Consider the following 21,439-nt stretch of genomic DNA (forward strand, 5'->3'; position numbering starts at 1 on the left):
TTAAATTTACTCGATACAGATTCAATAGAGCCTCTAAATGGTGGTGATGTCTATACATCGCCCCTGTCTTTGACCTTGGCTTTCCCGAGGGATAGAGGGAGAGGAGGGGAGGAACTGAAGATGAATGTCTATTAAATTTTCCTCCATCCGTATAGCCAGTGAGACGTCAATGACCCTGTGCTCCAAGGCAAGCCACCAATCCCCTGATCCCTGCATGCTGTAGCATCATACAGGCATTACTCTTGATGTACATTTAGTGACATGCTATTACCTGCTTCATCACTTACGCCTGTCAATCAGACGGGATCCATGGTGAATGGTAAGAATGGGCCTAAGAGCACATCAGCCTTTCTTAGCTCATATATCAACGTACATGTAGGGATTGGAAATAGAATATTTCTATAGCTGAGGAGATTGAATCTTTATGTGATGGTAAAAGGTGGTCCCATACTTCTCTGATTTATATTATGCTTCATTATTGATGTTAGTTCAATCACAATGTAGAGAATTATTAGGAGAAATGTATTTTTTGTTACTTTTACACCTTTTTTCTCCCCAATTTTGTGGTATCCAATTGGTAGTCACAGTCTTGTCGCTACAACTCCCGTATGGACTCGGGAGAGGCGAAGGTCAAGAGGCATGCGTCCTCCGAAACACAACTCAAACAAGCCGCACTGCTTCTTGACAATGCCCACTTAACCCGGAAGCCAGCCGCACCAATGTGTCGGAGGAAACACCGTGCACCTGGCGAACGTGTCAGTGTGCACTGCGCCCGGCCCGCCACAGGAATCGCTAGTGCGCAATGGGACAAGGACATCCCGGCCGGCCAAACCCTCCCGTAACCCGGTCGACGTTGGGCCAATTGTGCACCGCCCCATGGGTCTCCCGGTCGCGGCTGACTGCGACAGAGCCTGGACTCGAACCCAGAAACTCTAGTGGTACAGCTAGCACTGCGATGTATGTAGTACCTTAGACCACTGCGCCACACGGTAGGCCCCAGGAGAGATGTTAAAGTAGAAAGCAATTCCGCTGTGTGTGCGTGCGTGCAGAGCTGGTCCTCCTCCTCGTCGCCTCTGAGTTGAAGTGTGTAATTTCACACTCCAACATCAAGCAGCTAAACAGAAGGAGAATATATGACCCGCATTGGCATTTGTCCTTATTTCTCTCTAAAATGTGCAAACACTATTACCCTTGGGTTATCTAAAGTGGTGCGGTGACGATTCAACGCCTGCCTGCCGCCTCTGCACTCCTCAGCCTCGCCATCACAAGACGACAAGCTGCAGAAAGAAAAACAAGAGCGACAGAGAGAAAGGGAGATGTAGAACGAGAGAGGGGGTAGAGGGTGAGAAAAATAAAGAGACATAAATCGAGATGGGGAGACTGACAAGGAAAGAGAGGAAGAAGGAGAGAGAGAGAGATGGGTTGGAGATGGAGCAGATGTTGGTGGCTGTGTTGATTTGTAGCCTGATAAGGGTGGCACCCAGGCGGCTGGAATTGATGGCTTGTTAGAGAGGATGGGCTCCTCTGTGAGATGTTTTCAAAATGATTGATTTACAATAAAGTGGCTCCGGGTGTGTGCACGCAGGCAGAACTGATGCAGATCGATAGAGCTGAAATTGATTGATCAGCCATTTAGCTTGGCAGTGTGTTTACTGAACGAAACCAAGCAGGAACCCCCCCTTTCCCTCTATCACCTCTCAATAAAAACAGAGAGAGGGAGAAACACTAGCCAACTACCTCTGGGCCTGCCTGAATATTCTGCTTGCAACATAACACGAACCAGGCGATATCTGAATATGAACCATAAAAATGTAATCATACAGTAAGAGGTGCTGGTGTGAAACGTTTATGACCGTGTACTTTATTCCGCTATCAATGTGTCCCTCTGTGACTTGGAGATACAGGGATGGCAAAGCTGTTTCACCGTACCTGTTCCTTGCAAGGAACATAGGAATAATGCTGGCTCTGTCATTGTCTCTGCGTTAGGGTCTTTCTTTGTGAGGTAGATAACACGTTCTGATGTCATTTTGTACCGTGAAAAACACAGTCATTGATGTTCAGCAAAGCAACATATTTTCATCCCCCGCCACATCTGTGATCGTTGACTTTTCTTAGCATTTTTGGTAACCTTTTATTCTGATAGGGGCTGATTCAGATATAGGAAATCAATGCCTTTTTTATGCTTTTTGATTTACACACTTCTCAGTAGTTGGTATTCAAGCTTACCTTATCTGCAGATGTGGCTCCCTTGAGTGCACTGAGTAAATATGAGTCAATCCCAGAAAACACACCCGCTCTGTTAATTTATCTAAAGTCATCCCTTTAAATACTGTGTACTTGTATTTACAATTTGATTGGCACAAGACTGGAATGTAACCTATGGAGACCATGTTCAGAATATGGAAAGATAGAGATTAAAAAATGTTAGACAGATAAAACACAGATTTTACACCAATATTTCTGTAAATTGCTCTGGATAAGAATGTCTGCTAAATTACTGTAATGTACTAATGTAATGTAATTTATTCCTAAATCCCACTTCATGGAAAAATAGGGTTGGAGAGCCTTTATCCACGAACGAAAACAACAGTGCTTTAATTCACTCTGAAAGTTGCCACACATTATTCAATGGTATTGTTGGAAGTAGTGTACGATAGAATTCTAACAGGGATCATGGAACTGTGTGATGATAAGGGCCAAGTCTTATGCCAAACGAACGGGTTGGTCTGCACTCCATAATGATTTAGTAAGCCTACAATTTGTATTTGGTCTTCATTAAATAGGATCCACTATTACTTGTGACTCTCATCAACAACCACAAGGACGTGACAGTATTTACAAAGGAAACAAATAAAGGTAGGGTAAATCAAACGATGTAATGGAATGATACGAAATGTAGGTACCAACTGAAAGGCCCTAACACTAAATTGGCAGTTAAATATGTGGTTATTACTAACGGTCGCTACCGATAGTGGATAATAATATGTAATATAATACAAATAGTAGGAAACAGGAAAAGTCGGGCATATAATAAAAACATTCTAGAACGCACAAAGGCGCGACTTTCATTCTGCACGGTTTTGCCTTGTCAACCCATTTAGCTTGCATCTCCAAGTTTCAGCCCATAAAATTACAATACTGCATATGGGCACAGCATTTCATACTTCACTGTGGGAAAGGGGCATACATACCTGTCCTGATGATATGCTTCTCAGTTTGCTGCCATATGGCTGGTTAAAATGTTGTCTCCAGCGATCATAAGGTAAAATCTAAAACAATTGTCATTTAGCCCATACAATCCCATTATCCAAATGGATTACTCATTTACCTAGCTTTTATCAATATCTCTTTTCGATTTATACAGTAGAACAAAAATAAATTGATCATGGATAGTAAACAATGCCGAAAAAGCCTTTGTAAATGAGTGCCTTGATTACACCCAGATGTTTTTGTTGCGCAAAGGCTTTTAAGGCATTGTTCAGTATCCAGAATGAACTTATTTTTGTTTTAACGTATCTCATCCCATTATCAAAGAGCACCTCATGCCATACAACTTTAACCACTGGACCGCTTCTCTCCTGTGTCTCGTATAAATTAAAGTGTATGGAGAAAAGAAAGTAGATGTTTTTTCACTTGGAACCGACAGGTTCACGCAACCTTATATGGTTTCCTCGCGCATAAAGATGGCGGAATTAAGAGGAGAATAAAATCAGTCAGAATACGCATATCTGTAAACACTCCTCTGCCACACCTCTTTCTGTGATTTGCACCCACATGTGTTTCCCCGAGTTCAGAATGCGCGCAGAGATGAAAGAGCGTAAAAAATGAATTAGGTTTAATTTACGTACATCTAGCTCAGTTCTGAATTCCCCATAGTGCCCTATGGATGGATGCATCTATTGCACTTAGTACTTTGAGTGTACCTAAATATGACAAGAATCATCATATATATTTTCTGTCACCCAGTCCTCTGGTTAACACTGGGCCTCCATAGTCTCACCGTGGCATGTACAGACAGTGGCCCCATCATGTTGCTTATTACCGATTTTACACAGCCAGTGACAGTCACCGCCAGAGAGAGGATGTCAGGCTGCCAATAATATTTACCGTCTGGTGTCAATGGATGGCATGGTCTATCCAGCAGAAGCCTGGGGGCTTCTGTGATTGGTCTGACAGCACCCGATAGCATCATGAACCTCGAGCTCCTCGCAAATCAACCACACAGAAACGACGAGTGTCTTCTGGAGGATGCCTGAGTGCCTGTGGCTAGGAACCAGGAGATGAAGCACGATGCTAGCGCAAGCTAACACTGGATTTCTTTAGGCCCTAATACAAATAAAGCAAGGTGCTGTTGATCTAAATACAACAGCTGCTGCCAGATCATGCATCGCCCAAGAAAGCTGCACGGGGAGCCTGTTAGTTCCGCTTTGAACTCACATCAAGGATGAGAGCGATATCAAAAGGAGAACGAACGCCCTCAAAACAGCCATCTTATGAGGCTTGAAAAGCCATGCGTAGGTAGGCCCTAGTTTCTTTCTCTTTTTTAAATTTGATTTATCTTGGCTGCTGTCGTGAATAAACAGTGCTTTTGAGAAGTCATTATGGGCCATTTGGTAAATCAATAAAGTGTAAAAATCCAAAATTATTTTCCAGATGAACTGCTAGCAAGCTAAATGAAACGACAGTCAGTAGAAGTACAAAGGCTATAACTTTTCTATTGAGCCTCTTGTTTCTCCCAGTCGTGTTGGGTTCAGTCAATCCATGTTGTGATGGCTGTAATGATTGGATTTCCATGACAGTGATGTGAGGCATGTTGACACCAATTACTGCCTTTCTCTTTGACCTCGCTGGATATCAAGCTGGGGTGTTATACACACGACACACACTCAGGCACGTGCAAACACACACACACACACACCTCTGATCACATCACATCAGCACCAGTGAACAACATACAAAAGAGAGACAGAGGAAGATGGAGAGAAAAGGAGAGGAAGACAGAAAAACAGATACGGAGACAGATATACAAAAACGATCTATTCCAGCTCAGCCATGTGTGATAGCGGTTTCCATGACGATGTGGCATGCCCAGTGCATCATCAGCACCATCGCAGATGAACAGTCAACCTTTACCAAAACAACAAGGTCATTACATAGCCTTGTCAAATCAATGCAGAGAATGTCCGTGCTGATTAAGCCATCCCCTCTTAGCTCTGACACTGTGTCAATAGCAACCAGGCAGGCAGGCAGAGAGATGGTGTGTGTGTGTGAGTGCAGCTTCATTTGAGCCTGTATTAAATTGGCAAGAGCAGCTAATCTTTACCTAGGGCCAATTAACAGAATTAAAGGAGAACAACAAAGGCACAGGGGAAGGGCTGTTTTCTCTTTCTTCCAATGCCATTTGTAATTAGTATTTTTCCCCCTCTGAAATTTTTTATTTTTTTTCTTTGTAAAATTGTCACTCTGGCTGAGTGTTTGATCTAAGTACTGACAATCAAATAACCAGTGAAAACTATTTAGAGGCCCTGGAGAGAACTAGAGGAGTCTCATAACTTGTCATTATTACAGTGCTTTGAAATCAAGTATAACTTTTCTATTGAGCCCTCTTGTTTCTCCCAGTCGGTGTTGAGGAAAATCCTCTAGCCAGAGGGACTTTTTAATAAGTTTATCCAACTCAAAATAATATTCAAATCAAATCAAATGTATTTATATAGCCCTTCGTACATCAGCTGATATCTCAAAGTGCTGTACAGAAACCCAGCCTAAATCCCCAAACAGCAAGCAATGCAGGTGTAGAAGCACGGTGGCTAGGAAAAACTCCCTAGAAAGGCCAAAACCTAGGAAGAAACCTAGAGAGGAACCAGGCTATGTGGGGTGGCCAGTCCTCTTCTGGCTGTGCCGGGTGGAAATTATAACAGAACATGGCCAAGATGTTCAAATGTTCATAAATGACCAGCATGGTCGTATAATAATAAGGCAGAACAGTTGAAACTGGAGCAGCAGCACGGTCAGGTGGACTTGGGACAGCAAGGAGTCATCATGTCAGGTAGTCCTGGGGCATGGTCCTAGGGCTCAGGTCCTCCGAGAGAGAGAAAGAACGAGAGAAGGAGAGAATTAGAGAACGCACACTTAGATTCACACAGGACACCGAATAGGACAGGAGAAGTACTCCAGATATAACAAACTGACCCTAGCCCCCCGACACATAAACTACTGCAGCATAAATACTGGAGGCTGAGACAGGAGGGGTCAGGAGACACTGTGGCCCCATCCGAGGACACCCCCGGACAGGGCCAAACAGGAAGGATATAACCCCACCCACTTTGCCAAAGCACAGCCCCCACACCACTAAAGGGATAACTTCAACCACCAACTTACCATCCTGAGACAAGGCTGAGTATAGCCCACAAAGATCTCCGCCATGGCACAACCCAAGGGGGGGCGCCAACCCAGACAGGATGACCACATCAGTGAATCAACCCACTCAGGTGACGCACCCCTTCCAGGGACGGCATGAGAGAGCCCCAGTAAGCCAGTGACTCAGCCCCTGTAATAGGGTTAGAGGCAGAGAATCCCAGTGGAAAGAGGGGAACCGGCCAGGCAGAGACAGCAAGAGCAGCCGTATTTAGCACCAACTGAAGTTTATTTAGTGCTTTATCCGGGTAGCCGGAAAGTAGAGCATTGCAGTAGTCTAACCTAGAAGTGACAAAAGCATGGATTAATTTTTCTGCATCATTTTTGGACAGAAAGTTTCTGATTTTTGCAATGTTACGTAGATGGAAAAAAGCTGTCCTTGAAATGGTCTTGATATGTTCTTCAAAAGAGAGATCAGGGTCCAGAGTAACGCCGAGGTCCTTCACAGTTTTATTTGAGACGACTGTACAACCATTAAGATTAATTGTCAGATTCAACAGAAGATCTCTTTGTTTCTTGGGACCTAGAACAAGCATCTCTGTTTTGTCCGAGTTTAAAAGTAGAAAGTTTGCAGCCATCCACTTCCTTATGTCTGAAACACATGCTTCTAGCGAGGGCAATTTTGGCTTCACCATGTTTCATTGAAATGTACAGCTGTGTGTCATCCGCATAGCAGTGAAAGTTAACATTATGTTTTCGAATAACATCCCCAAGAGGTAAAATATATAGTGAAAACAATAGTGGTCCTAAAACGGAACCTTGAGGAACACCGAAATTTACAGTTGATTTGTCAGAGGACAAACCATTCACAGAGACAAACTGATATCTTTCCGACAGATAAGATCTAAACCAATCAGTATATCCAACTCAAAAAACGTTTCCCAAAATGTTTAACCAACACAAACCAACTCGAAATAATGCATTTATCTAAATAAAAATAATAAGTTTACCAAGCTCAAATTAATCAATAGTTTACTCAACAACAACAACAACATAACTAACTCAAAATGAATCAATCAGTTTACCCAACTCATAATAACCTTTTATCCAATACAAAATAACACATCCTCGCTCAGTCGACATCCTGGCTCATCCTGGCTCAACCCTAACCCTAGCGCCAAACCTCACCCCCTTACCTCAGCCTTAACCTCGTCCCCAGGCTTGACTTGCTGGCGCATAGAGCCTGGTAAAAGTGTGGGACTGTTTGGGATTTAGGGGGTGTGGATTTACTGAGTGACATGATAATCAATTCAAATTCTGTAAGAATCACACGACTATGAGACGTGGCTCCAAATCAAGTGTTTGTTATGGTGCACCACGGAAATAATTCCCTGGAACCCGAGGTAGAAAGAACAGATCGCCTGCCGTTCATGCTAATAGCTATCCAGTTTAATTCTGCTAGTTATTCTGTAACATGATGTATACTGTACACTGTCTTCAAATAGAAAAAGTAAAGACACACCATCAAAGGCATTTAAGGATGTACACTGAGTATACCAAACATTAAGAATACCTTCCTAATATTAAGTTGCACCCCCCCCCCTTTTTTTTTGCAATTAGAGAAGCCTCAATTTGTCGGGCAGGGACTCTACAAGGTGTCGAAAATGTTCCACAGGGATGCTGGCATTGACCCCAATGCTTCCCACAGTTATTTTAAGTTGGCTGGATGTCCTTTAGGTGGTGGACCTACATGATACACATACTACCATATCTTGTTCAAAGGCACTTAAATATTTTGTCGTGCCTATTCATCCATTCACATACACAATCCATGTCCCAATTATCTCAAGGCTTAAAAATCCTTCTTTAACCTGTCTCCTCCCCTTCATCAACACTGATTGAAGTGGATTTAACAAGTGACATCAATAACGGATCATAGCTTTCCATGTTGCACGAGCGAACCAAGTTCTGTTTGTTGCACAGGAACACAAAAACAACACTGCAGCACACATAGGGCTCTATTCAATCAGATCCGCTTTAGCCGACATCCGCATAGTGGTTGTTTTGACATGTCGGAGGTGTTAAAGCTGTGAAATCCACAAGTGGCTCCTGGCATTAACAGAAGTCCCATGCAGCCTTGTTTACAAGTTGGAACACTGGAATGTAAGATGTCATCTACACCTCGATTAGGACAAAATCCTCAGTTTGTTCAACAATTTTTCAAGTTGAGCGTAATTATTTATATTTCTATTTCTTTCTTTTTCTATTTCTTTATTTCTACTTCTGGTCTCCTGAGGGATCTCCTCCCAGACCTGGACTAAAGCATCCGCCAACTCCTGGACAGTCTGTGGTGCAACGTCGCGTTGGTGGATGGAGCGAGACATGATGTCCCAGATGTGCTCAATTGGATTCAGGTCTGGGGAACGGGTGGGCCAGTCCATAGCATCCTCTTGCAGGAACTGCTGACACACTCCAGCCACATGAGGTCTAGCATTGTCTTGCATTAGGAGGAACCCAGGGCCAACCGCACCAGCATATGGTCTCACAAGGGGTCTGAGGATCTCATCTCGGTACCTAATGGCAGTCAGGCTACCTCTGGCGAGCACATGGAGGGCTGTGCGGCCCCCCAAAGAAATGCCACCCCACACCATGACTGACCCACCGCCAAACCGGTCATGCTGGAGGATGTTGCAGGCAGCAGAACGTTCTCCACGGCGTCTCCAGACTCTGTCACGTCTGTCACGTGCTCAGTGTGAACCTGCTTTCATCTGTGAAGAGCACAGGGCGCCAGTGGCGAATTTGCCAATCTTGGTGTTCTCTTGCAAATGCCAAACGTCCTGCACGCTGTTGGGCTGTAAGCACAACCCCCACCTGTGGACGTCGGGCCCTCATACCACCCTCATGGAGTCTGCTTCTGACCGTTTGAGCAGACACATGCACATTTGTGGCCTGCTGGAGGTCATTTTGCAGGGTTCTGGCAGTGCTCCTCCTTGCACAAAGGCGGAGGTAGCGGTCCTGCTGCTGGGTTGTTGCCCTCCTACGGCCTCCTCCACGTCTCCTGATGTACTGGCCTGTCTCCTGGTAGCGCCTCCATGCTCTGGACATTACTCTGACAGACACAGCAAACCTTTTTGCCACAGCTCGCATTGATGTGCCAACATGGATGAGATGCACTACCTGAGCCACTTCTGTGGGTTGTAGACTCCGTCTCATGCTACCACTAGAGTGAAAGCACCGCCAGCATTCAAAAGTGACCAAAACATCAGCCAGGAAGCATAGGAACTGAGAAGTGGTCTGTGACCCCACCTGCAGAACCACTCCTTTATTGGGGTGTCTTGCTAATTGCCTAAAATTTCCACCTGTTGTCTATTCCATTTGCACAACAGCATGTGAAATGTATTGTCAATCAGTGTTGCTTCCTAAGTGGACAGTTTGATTTCACAGAAGTGTGATTGACTTGGAGTTACATTGTGTTGTTTAAGTGTTCCCTTTATTTTTTTGAGCAGTGTGTATATATATATATATATATATATATATATATATATATATATATATATATACTGTTGAAGTCGGAGGTTTACATACACTTAGGTTGGAGTCATTAAAACTCGTTTTTCAACCACTCCACAAATGTATTGTTAACAAACTATAGTTTTGGCAAGTCGGTTAGGACATCTACTTTGTGCATGACACAATTGTTTACAGACAGATTATTTCACTTATAATTCACTGTATCACAATTCCAGTGGGTCAGAAGTTTACATACACTAAGTTGACTGCCTTTAAACAGCTTGGAAAATTCCAGAAAATGATGTCATGGCTTTAGAAGCTTCTGATAGGCTAATTGACATCATTTGAGTCAATTGGAGGTGTACCTGTGAATGTATTCCAAGGCCTACCTTCAAACTCAGTGCCTCTTTGCTTGACATCATAGGAAAATCAAAAGAAATCAGCCAAGACCTCAGAAAAAATTGAAGACCTCCACAAGTCTGGTTCATCCTTGGGAGCAATTTCCAAATGCCTGGAGGTACCACATTCATCTGTACAAACAATAGGACGTAGGTATAAACATCATGGGACCACGCAGCCGTCATACCTCTCAGGAAGGAGACGCGTTCTGTCTCTTAGAGATGAACGTACTTTGGTGTGAAAAGTGCAAATCAATCTCAGAACAACAGCAATGGACCTTATGAAGATGCTGGAGGAAACCGGTACAAAGGTATCTATATCCACAGTAAAATGAGTCCTATATCGACATAACCTGGAAGGTAGCTCAGCAAGGAAGAAGCCAATGCTCCAAAACTGCCATAAAAATGCCTGACTACGGTTTACAACTGCATATGGGGATAAAGATCATACTTTTTGGAGAAATGTCCTCTGGTCTAATGAAACAAAAATAGAACTGTTTGGCCATAATGACCATTGTTATGTTTGGAGGAAAAAGGGGGAGGCTTGCACGCCGAAGAACACCATTCCGACCATGAAGCACGGGGGTGGCAGCATCATGTTGTGGGGGTACTTTGCTGCAGGAGGGACTGGTGCACTTCACAAAAGACATGGAATTATGAGAAAGGAAAATTACGTTGATATATTGACCCAACATCTCAAGACATCAGTCAGGAAGTTACAGCTTGGTCGCAAATGGGTCTTCCAAATGGACAATGACCCCAAGCATACTTCCAAAGTTGTGGCAAAATGGCTTAAGGACAACAAAGTCAAGGTATTGGAGTGGCCATCACAAAGCTCTGACCTCAATCCTGTAGAGAATTTGTGAACAGAACTGAAAAAGTGTGTGCGAGCAAGGAGGCCTACAAACCTGACTCAGTTACACCAGCTCTGTCAGGAGGAATGGGCCAAAATTCACCCAACGTATTGTGGGAAGCTTGTGGAAGGTTACCCTAAATGTTTGACCCAAGTTAAACAATTTAAAGTACTAATTGAGTGTATGTAAACTTCTGACCCACTGGGAATGTGATGAATGAAATAAAAGCTGAAATAAATCATTATCTATTTCATTATTCGGACATTTCACATTCTTAAAATAAAATGGGGATCCTAACTGACCTAAGACAGGGAATTTTTACTAGGATTTAATGTCAGGAATTGTGAAAAACTGATTTTAAATGTATTTTGCTAAGGTGTATGTAAACTTCCAACTTCAACTGTAAATAGATATATATTTATTTATACCCCCTTTTCTCCCCAATTTTATGGTATTCAATTGGTAGTTATAGTCTTGTCCCATCGCTGCAACTTCAGTACGGACTCGGGAGAGGTGAAGGTCGAGAGCCGTGTCCCCCCGAAACACTACCCCACCAACCTGCACTGCTTTTTGACACAATGCACGCTTAACCCGTTGGAGGAAACGTTATACACTTGGAGACCATGTCAGAGTGCATGCGCCCGGCCCGCCACAGGAGTCGGTAGAACGCGATGGGACAAGGACATCCTGGCCGCCAAACCCTCCCCTAACCCGGACGACGCTGGGCCGATTGTGCGATGCCTCACGGGTCTCCCAGTCACGGCCGGCTTCGTCACAGCCTGGGATAGAACCAGGATCTGTAGAGACACAGCTAGCAGTGCCTTAGACCACTACGCCACTCGGGAGGCCCGCGTTTATATTTTTGTTCAATATATATAGCCTACACTTTCTCACTCTGAACTTCTAACTCGATTGGGGTGTATCCTGACAATGATTGCAGGAGCAGCAGCACACCGATTTGACGGCTCCAACACCGCCATAATATCCGCTATGCGTGTGTCTGTTATTGCCAGTTAACGCTTGATTTGATTGAATCTAGGCCTTTGGGGTAGGTTATAAGGGTTGCGCTAGATGGTGATGAACTGAGGAAAAAAAACAATTAAATTCAGCAGTTGTTTCGTCAGCTCTGAAACCAGCGGCCTCGATAGAGAGAGAGCCGGCTGGTAGATGAGATTACCTCAGCCTTAACCCTAACCTACAGAATAATCCACCTACAACTCTTTCACTTCCTGAGTACAACTTTCTCTTGATCATGTAATGGAGGAGGACTTGAGTGGGAACTGAATTGTCTCAAGTTTATCCTCTGCCTGCATGCTCTGTTCTCACAGCCTAATCAATATGTTTTGGAAGATGGTCGAGGTTAGGCTTATCAACCCGCCTGTGAAACAGAATATGTAATACCCAAATGTTATGGTTCACGATTAAACTTTACCACGCAGACAAACAACCAATAAACATTTAGCTTAATGACATTCACATAAGCTGCTGTATATTCAGTTCAATAATTAGTGTTATTAATATTTATTATAATAATTATTTGTAGAGAACATTTCCCATGCTCAATGCACATAAGGTAGAAAACACAAACAAAACAAAAAATGGCATCAATACATATAAAGGAGAAAAAAACTATCACAATACATCAATCATTACCTACCAGAGCAGCAGGTATACTTTAAAGGTCCATTACCTACCAGAGCAGCAGGTATACTTTAAAGGTCCATTACCTACCAGAGCAGCAGGTATACTTTAAAGGTCCATTACCTACCAGAGCAGCAGGTATACTTTAAAGGTCCATTACCTACCAGAGCAGCAGATAGACTTTAAAGGTCCATTACCTACCAGAGCAGCAGGTATACTTTAAAGGTCCATTACCTACCAGAGCAGCAGGTATACTTTAAAGGTCCATTACCTACCAGAGCAGCAGGTATACTTTAAAGGTCCATTACCTACCAGAGCAGCAGGTATACTTTAAAGGTCCATTACCTACCAGAGCAGCAGGTATACTTTAAAGGTCCATTACCTACCAGAGCAGCAGGTATACTTTAAAGGTCCATTACCTACCAGAGCAGCAGATAGACTTTAAAGGTCCATTACCTACCAGAGCAGCAGATAGACTTTAAAGGTCCATTACCTACCAGAGCAGCAGACAGACTTTAAAGGTCCAATGCAGACATTTTTATCTCAATGTCAAATCATTTCTGGGTAACTAAGTACCTTACTGTATTTGTTTTCAATTAAAGTGATCAAAAATAAACAAAAATAGATCCTGTGCAAAGAGCAATTTGTCAAGCAAGAATTTAGGTATGACTGTCTGGGAGTGGTCTGAGTGGGGAGGGGAAAACTGAAAACTAGCTATTGTTGGCAGAGAGGTTTGGAACTCCCTTTCTTATTGGTCTATTAACTATGTCACCAGGCAGGCCAAAACTCCATCCCACCAAAACAACCAGAACTTGTACTAGGCAGTCTTTTCAAACATCTCTTACACTAAAAGGGCACTATCATAATTGTCACAATCTCATAGTATTATTCCAACCTCAGTGTGGAAATATATATAAAACCAGCTTGAATACGTAGGCATTTAGTTGCATTTTAAATTACGAAATTGAAGCTGCCTCCTTGATGTACAGGTACAGTGTTCTAGAATGGAGGGATCGCGTGAAAAGGCCCTGTCAGCCATGCTGTGCAGGGTTGTGGCTGGTGTGACCAGGCTGTTAAAGACTGATGATCGTGGAGTAGGTTGTGTAGATTGGTAGGAAAATGTAATCCCTTTATAGATATAAGGCACCAAAATGTGATGACAGTGCAAAGGGTGTGTAGACTTTCACTAGCGACTGTACGTCGATTTAATGCAGTTTTCCAAATCGTGTTTCAAACCACCCACAATTGTTTCAAACCACCCACAATTGTTTCAAACCACCCAAAATTGCTTTAAAACCCCCAAAATGATTTTCAACTACGGAAAATACATTTTTAAACTCCGAAAATTGAGTTTAGAATCCCAGAAATATTTTTTTTAAATCCCCAAAATATAGTGTTTCAAAACCCTGAAAAGAGAGTTTGAGGATCCTGAAAGTGCTAAAGTACCTGTGATTGTCCCAAAGACTGACAATTATTTCCAGCTCACACAAACCTCATGGTCAATCAATCTCTGTTTCTAAGCTGTATTAGTCTCTGGTATCTTGGTTTGAAGGAAAGAAAACACTACAAATAATAATATATTTCTCTTGTGTGGCAAGCTTTATTGAAACAGAAAATGCAATTTGTACACACAATGTGTGAGCCGTATGTGCGCCTCTGACTCTCTGCAAGAAGTAATTAATTATATCTAGCTGGGAAAATACAATTTCCCTTTGACATAATACCGTCTGGAGAGGATACGTAATGTCTTCTCACAATGCTCCGTCTTTGCATTAATTTCAGATATTTACAAAAAGCTAAATTGCCACCTGAAAAACATGCAGTTCGAAGATAAATCAAAAATGTGAGATTGTACATCCACTCATTATTCACAGTGGGAGGACAAAACATACATGAAGTTCAGGCATACAATTTCATATAGGGAGCAGTTCACCTTCAGAGTGTTCATGATTCAAGGATTTCATTTGTGGTGAACAATCCCCCAAGGGATCATTCCCAGCTCTTCCAGAGATCTCCATGTCTTTTAACATGGCTTGTAAGATAAAGACGGCCAGCACTTACAAATGAAGTATTACTTTGGTGTATTATCAGTAGTCACAATGGAGATGTTTCGGCAACAACCCAACCCAACTCCACACCACTACAGGCAGACAGATCGGCAGTCAAACCGACACAACAGTCAGACAGACACCACAGTTTCCTCAGGGCATAGTACTGTAGGGTCCATGCTGTGTGTATTCATATCAAATCAATTCCAATCTTATTGGTCACATACACAGATGTTATTGTGAGTGTAGTGAAATGCTTATGCTTCTAGATCTGACAGTGCAGCAGTATCTAACAGGTAATATCAACAATTCCACAACAAAACCTAATACACACAATCTAGTAAAGGAATGGGATAAGAATATATAAATATAAAAATATATGGATGAGCGGCTAAGATGTAATAGATAGAATAGAGAGTGAAGGATACAGTATACAGTATATACATATGAGATGAGTAATGCGAGAAATGTAAACATTCTTAAAGTGGCTTTATTAAAGTGACTAGTGTTCCATTTATTAAAGTAGCCAATGATATCAAGTCTGTAAGTAGGCAGCAGCCTCTCTATGTTAGTGATGGCTGTTTAACAATCTGATGGTCTTGAGATAGAAGCTGTTTTTCAGTCTCTCGGTCCCAGCTTTGATGCACCTGCACTGACCTCGCCTTCTAGATGGAAGCGGGGTGAACAGGCAGTTGCTCGGGTGGTTATTGTCCTTGGTTATCTTTTTTGCCTTCCTTTGACATCGGGTGCTGTAGGTGTCCTGGAGGGCAGGTAGTTTGCTCCCGGTGATACGTTTGCAGACCGCACCACCTTCTGGAGAGCCTTGCTCTTTCCACCTTCTCCACTGCTGTCCCATCGATGTTGATAGGGGGGTACTCCCTTTGCTGTTTCCTGAAGTCCAGAGTCATCTCTTTTGTTTTGCTGACATTGAGTGAGAGGTTATTTTCCTGACACCATACTCCGAGAATCCTCACCTCCTCCCTGTAGGCTGTCTTGTTTATCGTTGGTAATCAAGCCTACCACTGTTGTGTTGTCTGCAAACTTGATGATTTAGTTGGAGTCATGCATGACCACGCAGTCATGGGTGAACAGAGAGTACAGGAGGGGGCTGAGAACACACCCTTGTGGGGCCCCAGTGTTGAGGATCAGCAGAGTGGAGATGTTGTTTCCTACCTTCACCACCACCTGGGGGTGGTCCATCAGGAAGTCCAGGACCCAGTTGCACAGGGCGGGGTCGAGACCCAGGGTCTCAAGCTTTATGATGAGTTTTGAGGGTACTATAGTGTTGAATGCTGAGCTGTAGTGAATGAACAGCATTCTTACATAGGTATTCCTCTTGTCCAGGTGGGATAGGGCAGTGTACAATTTGATGGCGATTGCATCGTCTGTGGACCTATTGGGGTGGTAAGCAAATTGAAGTGGGTCTAGGGTGACATGTAGGGTGGAGGTGATATCATTGACTAGTCTCTCAAAGCACTCCATAATGACAGAAGTGAGTGCTACGGGGCGATAGTCATTTTGTTCAGTTACCTTTGCTTTCTTGGGAACAGGAACAATGGTGGCCATATTGAAGCATGTGGGGACAGCAGACTGGGATAGGGATTGATTGAATATGTTTATTTATTTTTATTTTTTAAATTGAACCTTTATTTAACTAGGCAAGTCAGTTAAAAACAAATTCTTATTTACAATGACGGCCTACCCCGGCCAAAACCGGACGACGATGGGCCAAATGTGTGCCGCCCTATGGTACTCCCAATCACTGCCGATGTGACACAGCCTGGATTCAAACCAGGAACTGTAATGATGCCTCTTGCACTGAGATACAGTGCTTTAGGCTGCTGCACCACTCGGGAGCCCCGAGTCTGTAAACACACCAGCCAGCTGTTCTGCGCATGCTCTGAGGATGCGGCTAGGGATGCCTTCTGGACCGGCAGCCTTGCGAGGGTAAAGACGTTTATATATTTTACTCACGTCGGCCACGGAGAAGGAGAGCCTACAGTCTTTGGTGGCACTGTATTATCCTCAAAGCGGAAAAGAAGGTGTTTAGTTTGTCTGGAAGCAAAAGATTGATGTTCCTGCTTATTCCCTTCTTATTCTGGGAATGTATTTCAGGAAAACCAGGGAATTCTGCAGCCCTAATTGCGACTCCACTTTGTCTTTATATGTATAAAGTTGACTGTTCACAGACATTGTAGCGTATGAACCTACAGGACCAAGTCCCTGTTTTGATGTTTGGAGAAAATGACAGAATGTTGACCAGGATCACGTCAAGGTTCTTTTCACTCTGGGAGGGGGACACCGTGGAGTGGGCAGGTCTCCCCCAAGGGGAAGAGCAGCTCCATCTTGTCGAGGTGTCGCCACCTGGGTGTCATAAAGGGGTAAGGAGAAAAGTAGTTCAGTGTCATCAGCATAGCAATGATATGAAGAGACCATGTGAGGATATGACGTGCCGAGTGACTGTGTATAGAGAACAGAAGAGGGCCTAGAACCGAGCCCTGGAGGACACCAGTAGTAAGAGCATGTGGTGCATCAGATCCTCTCCACATCACCTGGTAGGAGGGACCTGCCAGGCAGGACGCAATCTAAGAGTGTGTAGAGCCTGAGACACCCAGCCCTGAGAGGAGGATCTGATGGTTCACGGTGTTGAAAGCAGCGGATAGATCTAGGAGGATGAGAACAGAGAAGAGAGAGTCAGCTTTGTATTCTAATGGTTGTTTCATTGTTTTCAGTGTAATATTTGTATATATTTGTTCAACTCTCAGTCAGAGTTTTTTCTTGTACATAAAGCTGTTATACAGAATTGGCCTCCTTGTAAAATCCACATAGACCCTCTCTCCAGAGGGCATTTCTTGTTCTAGCTCATTTTTAGTCGTCAGGTACAAGTCTACCCTCAGGACCTGCTGGAGAATGTTAGTAAATGCCAATATTTCCAGCATTTTCCTATGAAATGTTTGATTGTCCAAGTCAAGCATGTGAAATCGACACCTCAGGCTTGTTTCTCTCGATGTGGAGAAGAACCAAGGCCAGAGGGGGAGAATGTTCAGATGCAAAACATGTTTGTTGTCATGTGCCAAATTGAACATTACACATTTCTTAGCCGTGCCAGAAGAATCATGTAATTATGAATTTATTGATACGGATGAAGCATAAATGTTGAAAATGTCAGTTTTTGTTAATCTCAAGTAATACCTCACTATGTTCTGTTGTTGTTTGTTGTTTATTTAATGCTGTTGATGTTGTTTCATCAAAAGGCTCATCAACAAATACTCAGCCCTTGCCATAGGAACCCGACATCTACCATTACAGCACTTTTATTAGATATATTTAGGAGAATATGACTTTATGGTGACTAAAAACATTAGTAAAAAATGTAATGAAATTCAATCAAATACAATTAATTGAAAGTGAATAAAACACATACAGTACTGTTGCCATACAAGGGTCACCATTGACACTGACATGCATTAATATATTCATGAGTGTGGTAACTATGTACCCCCTCGGGATAGCTACATTAATTACATTAAAAGAGTAATTTAAATTCTTTATTCAAAGAAAATGATTCTCATGCAATAAATAGCACAATCATTACAGTGATGGGTGGGATGAGAGGAAGCACTGAAGCTAAGCATCAATGTCAAGCTCGTACTTCTAACACACACACACACACACACACACACACACACACACACACACACACACACACACACACACACACACACACACACACACACACACACACACACACACACACACACACACACACACACACACACACACACACACACACACACACACACTATTGTATACTGACTACAGGATGACAAATACTATACCAGCTAACAGACTGCAGTGTTCTGAGCACCTGACTCACTCTAAGCAGTTGTAAATATGATCTACAGCCATGTGTTTTTATTTGGTATTATTCATCTCCTCTGTCAGTAGCACATAAGAAGGTAATAGAAATGCCAGGATGTTGGCTGATTTACTTAGTCAAATGTTCATCCCAAGGCTCCGCAGGGATGATTGGAGTTTGTGTGAGTAACAGGAATCCATGCATTAAGTAGGCAAAACTGACACGACCTTGAGACATTATAACGCAGACAATATATTACTGCCGCGGCGACCTTCCTGGGTTCCGAAGATACATCTGAAGTGTTTAACGGTGTTTTACAATGCATTACCAGGGCCTTTACATGTGCTGAGCTCATTTTATTCGCTCATACATTTCCGAGGAAGGAGTTTAGTGTCACTCAAATGTGGGCCATTTAGAGTAGCTTGACTTAGGGAGACAAATGAGATTACACAAGTCACTGATGCTGCAGATAAAAAGCAGTTGCAGTACTGTAGTATAGCGCTGGGTGATCCAAGCAAGAAAAAACCTTAGCAATATCCCATGTACAGTAACTAGGGCCTTTTTACCTGGTCAGGTCAGGGGGTCAGGAAAAACACATGGCCTTATAGCCACTCAATGCACCTGAAAATATTCACCTCAACTGGATTACCTGTCGAAGACTACAGTGTCGTTATTACAGTTATTAATGTGTAGTTAGGTAAAGTGTTACCCTGTATGCTCAGTAAATATTATTCACCAAACTGGGACGATGCAGACGCATGTATTACAGTACATACTGTCAACCTGGCCTATACTCACCTGACCGGATCGATTGACCTGTTTCCTGAAGATCCAGACGGAGGAAGGATTTTTGGAAGAATTTTCCCACACAGATACTGTATGTCAGTGCTGGATCAATATTCACAGTCTTCCTTGAGCTTTAGCAACCTTTCAAATATCACTTCACATTGATTTCTCTCACATAAGTCTTTCTTACCAAATTAGATTACTTTTATAATACAGCTATATTTCTCATTGACAAGTGCAAGTCAATGACATTTCAGAAATGGTCGCTATTATTGCCCTACATACAGTGTGTTCTCATGATGTGCTTAAGGTAAAAACGACAAAATACACATCCGTTATCATGCATTGTTCTCATTTACAATTTACATATAGCGCGTGCAATGATGTCGGCGGGGGGGGCAGTTTTTTGTTTTCTTGGTTTGTGCCCAAATAAAATGATGTCTGACAGATTGCGAGGTCAGATCACATCATCATGTATTAAGGGCTCATAATGAAAGTGGAAAGATGATGGTTATTAGAGGAAATGAAAAGGGACTACTCTTCTCGTTTAAAGCACCTACAGTCTATTCTGATGGAATTGGCAATTGGAATTATTTATGACATTAATTGCCACATTATCAACTGGCTGTGAGCTCTGGTGTCACTCTGTCCATCTTTTTTTGGCAGAGAGAGAGAGAGAAAAGAAAGATAGAGGGGGAGAGCAAGCTGAGCCTGAAGCAGACTGACAAGCTAATTACATCGTCTTCCTTCCCCTCAATGAAACATGCTACTCATCTGAAACGACGCCCGGAAATAAGGCCTTTTCTCACCTCCTCTGGACAGCACTTGATGAAGGAGGATTTGGCAGATGGACGGATGTCTTCAGGTGCAGAGAGAAAGAGAGGGGGGGTTACAGCGAGAGACAGAGAGAAGAGCGAGGGGGAGCAAGAGATGGAGAGCGATAGAGAGAGCGAGATGAGGAAGGACTAAAGGACATCTAGCTCTAAAGCTTGCCCCATCCATCCACAACCCTGTTAGCTTATGTGCTATCAGTGGCCAACTGTCACTCACCAACACCACTCTTGTTATTTTTTTCCTTCCTGTCTCTGTGAATTTGCATTTGCTTGTGTCAATCACTCAGTGGGCTGAGGCCTGTTGTCTGATGACTAGAGATGATGTGGACTAACTTCCTGTGACAGCCAGTCAGTCTGCGCTGTGCCTGTTGGGGAGATGAGGGGTGAAGGGTGCTGTGTCTCTGCGATACAGCTCACAGCACTTTACTCTCCTGAATAATAAGACTCACACTCAACACAGATGGTAGAAAATGCAAGTTATTTGAGCTTACATTGGCCAATGTGCATAGGTTCAGGATTCAAGGGTTAAGGTCATATTACAAGCTTCCATGTTTAACAAGAAATCATGTGTTTGATACCTTTCTATTCAGGCCATTAAAATGAGCCTGTCCTTCGGTTTCCCAATCATCCTCTAACACACACACCTGTAGGTAATATGTAATATGTAAATGGCTCTATCCCTCAGTAGGTAAGTTGTGAAAGGCCCAGCACTCATTTAAACACAGTGCAAAGAGACAGTGTGAGTTGTGTAGTGTGGAGCCCAGTCACCCACTTGGCACCTGTATCCCCAGGCAGTGTCTGCAGCTGCCAGAGTCATCCCGAGTCCACACGCACCCATGAGGTACCCAGGATCCACTGCAGATGTGGGACACACAGGGCATCCCCTACAGGTTGTTCTGTGGTTTATACCTTAATTAGTCTGCTGTACCACCATGTCAGTCTCATGTCAACACACACACACACACACACACACACACACACACACACACACACACACACACACACACACACACACACACACACACACACACACACACACACACACACACACACACACACACACACACACACACACACACACACACACACACACACACACACACACACACACACACACACACACACACACACACACACACACACACACACACACACA

The 21,439-nt window shown here is 43.3% G+C and overlaps 1 long non-coding RNA gene across 1 annotated transcript; it reads right to left on the reverse strand.

The window, feature by feature from the left end:
• Positions 1-14,333: 14,333 nt before the first annotated feature.
• Positions 14,334-20,436, reverse strand: LOC135565556 (uncharacterized). The gene is made up of 2 exons (XR_010461675.1): positions 20,260-20,436; positions 14,334-17,470 (listed from the first exon to the last, which is right to left on the reverse strand). It is a non-coding gene; the product is annotated as an uncharacterized LOC135565556 (long non-coding RNA).
• Positions 20,437-21,439: the final 1,003 nt, after the last annotated feature.

Source organism: Oncorhynchus nerka, linkage group LG28 (genome assembly GCF_034236695.1).
Source record: "Oncorhynchus nerka isolate Pitt River linkage group LG28, Oner_Uvic_2.0, whole genome shotgun sequence".
Taxonomy (NCBI): Eukaryota; Metazoa; Chordata; class Actinopteri; order Salmoniformes; family Salmonidae; genus Oncorhynchus; species Oncorhynchus nerka.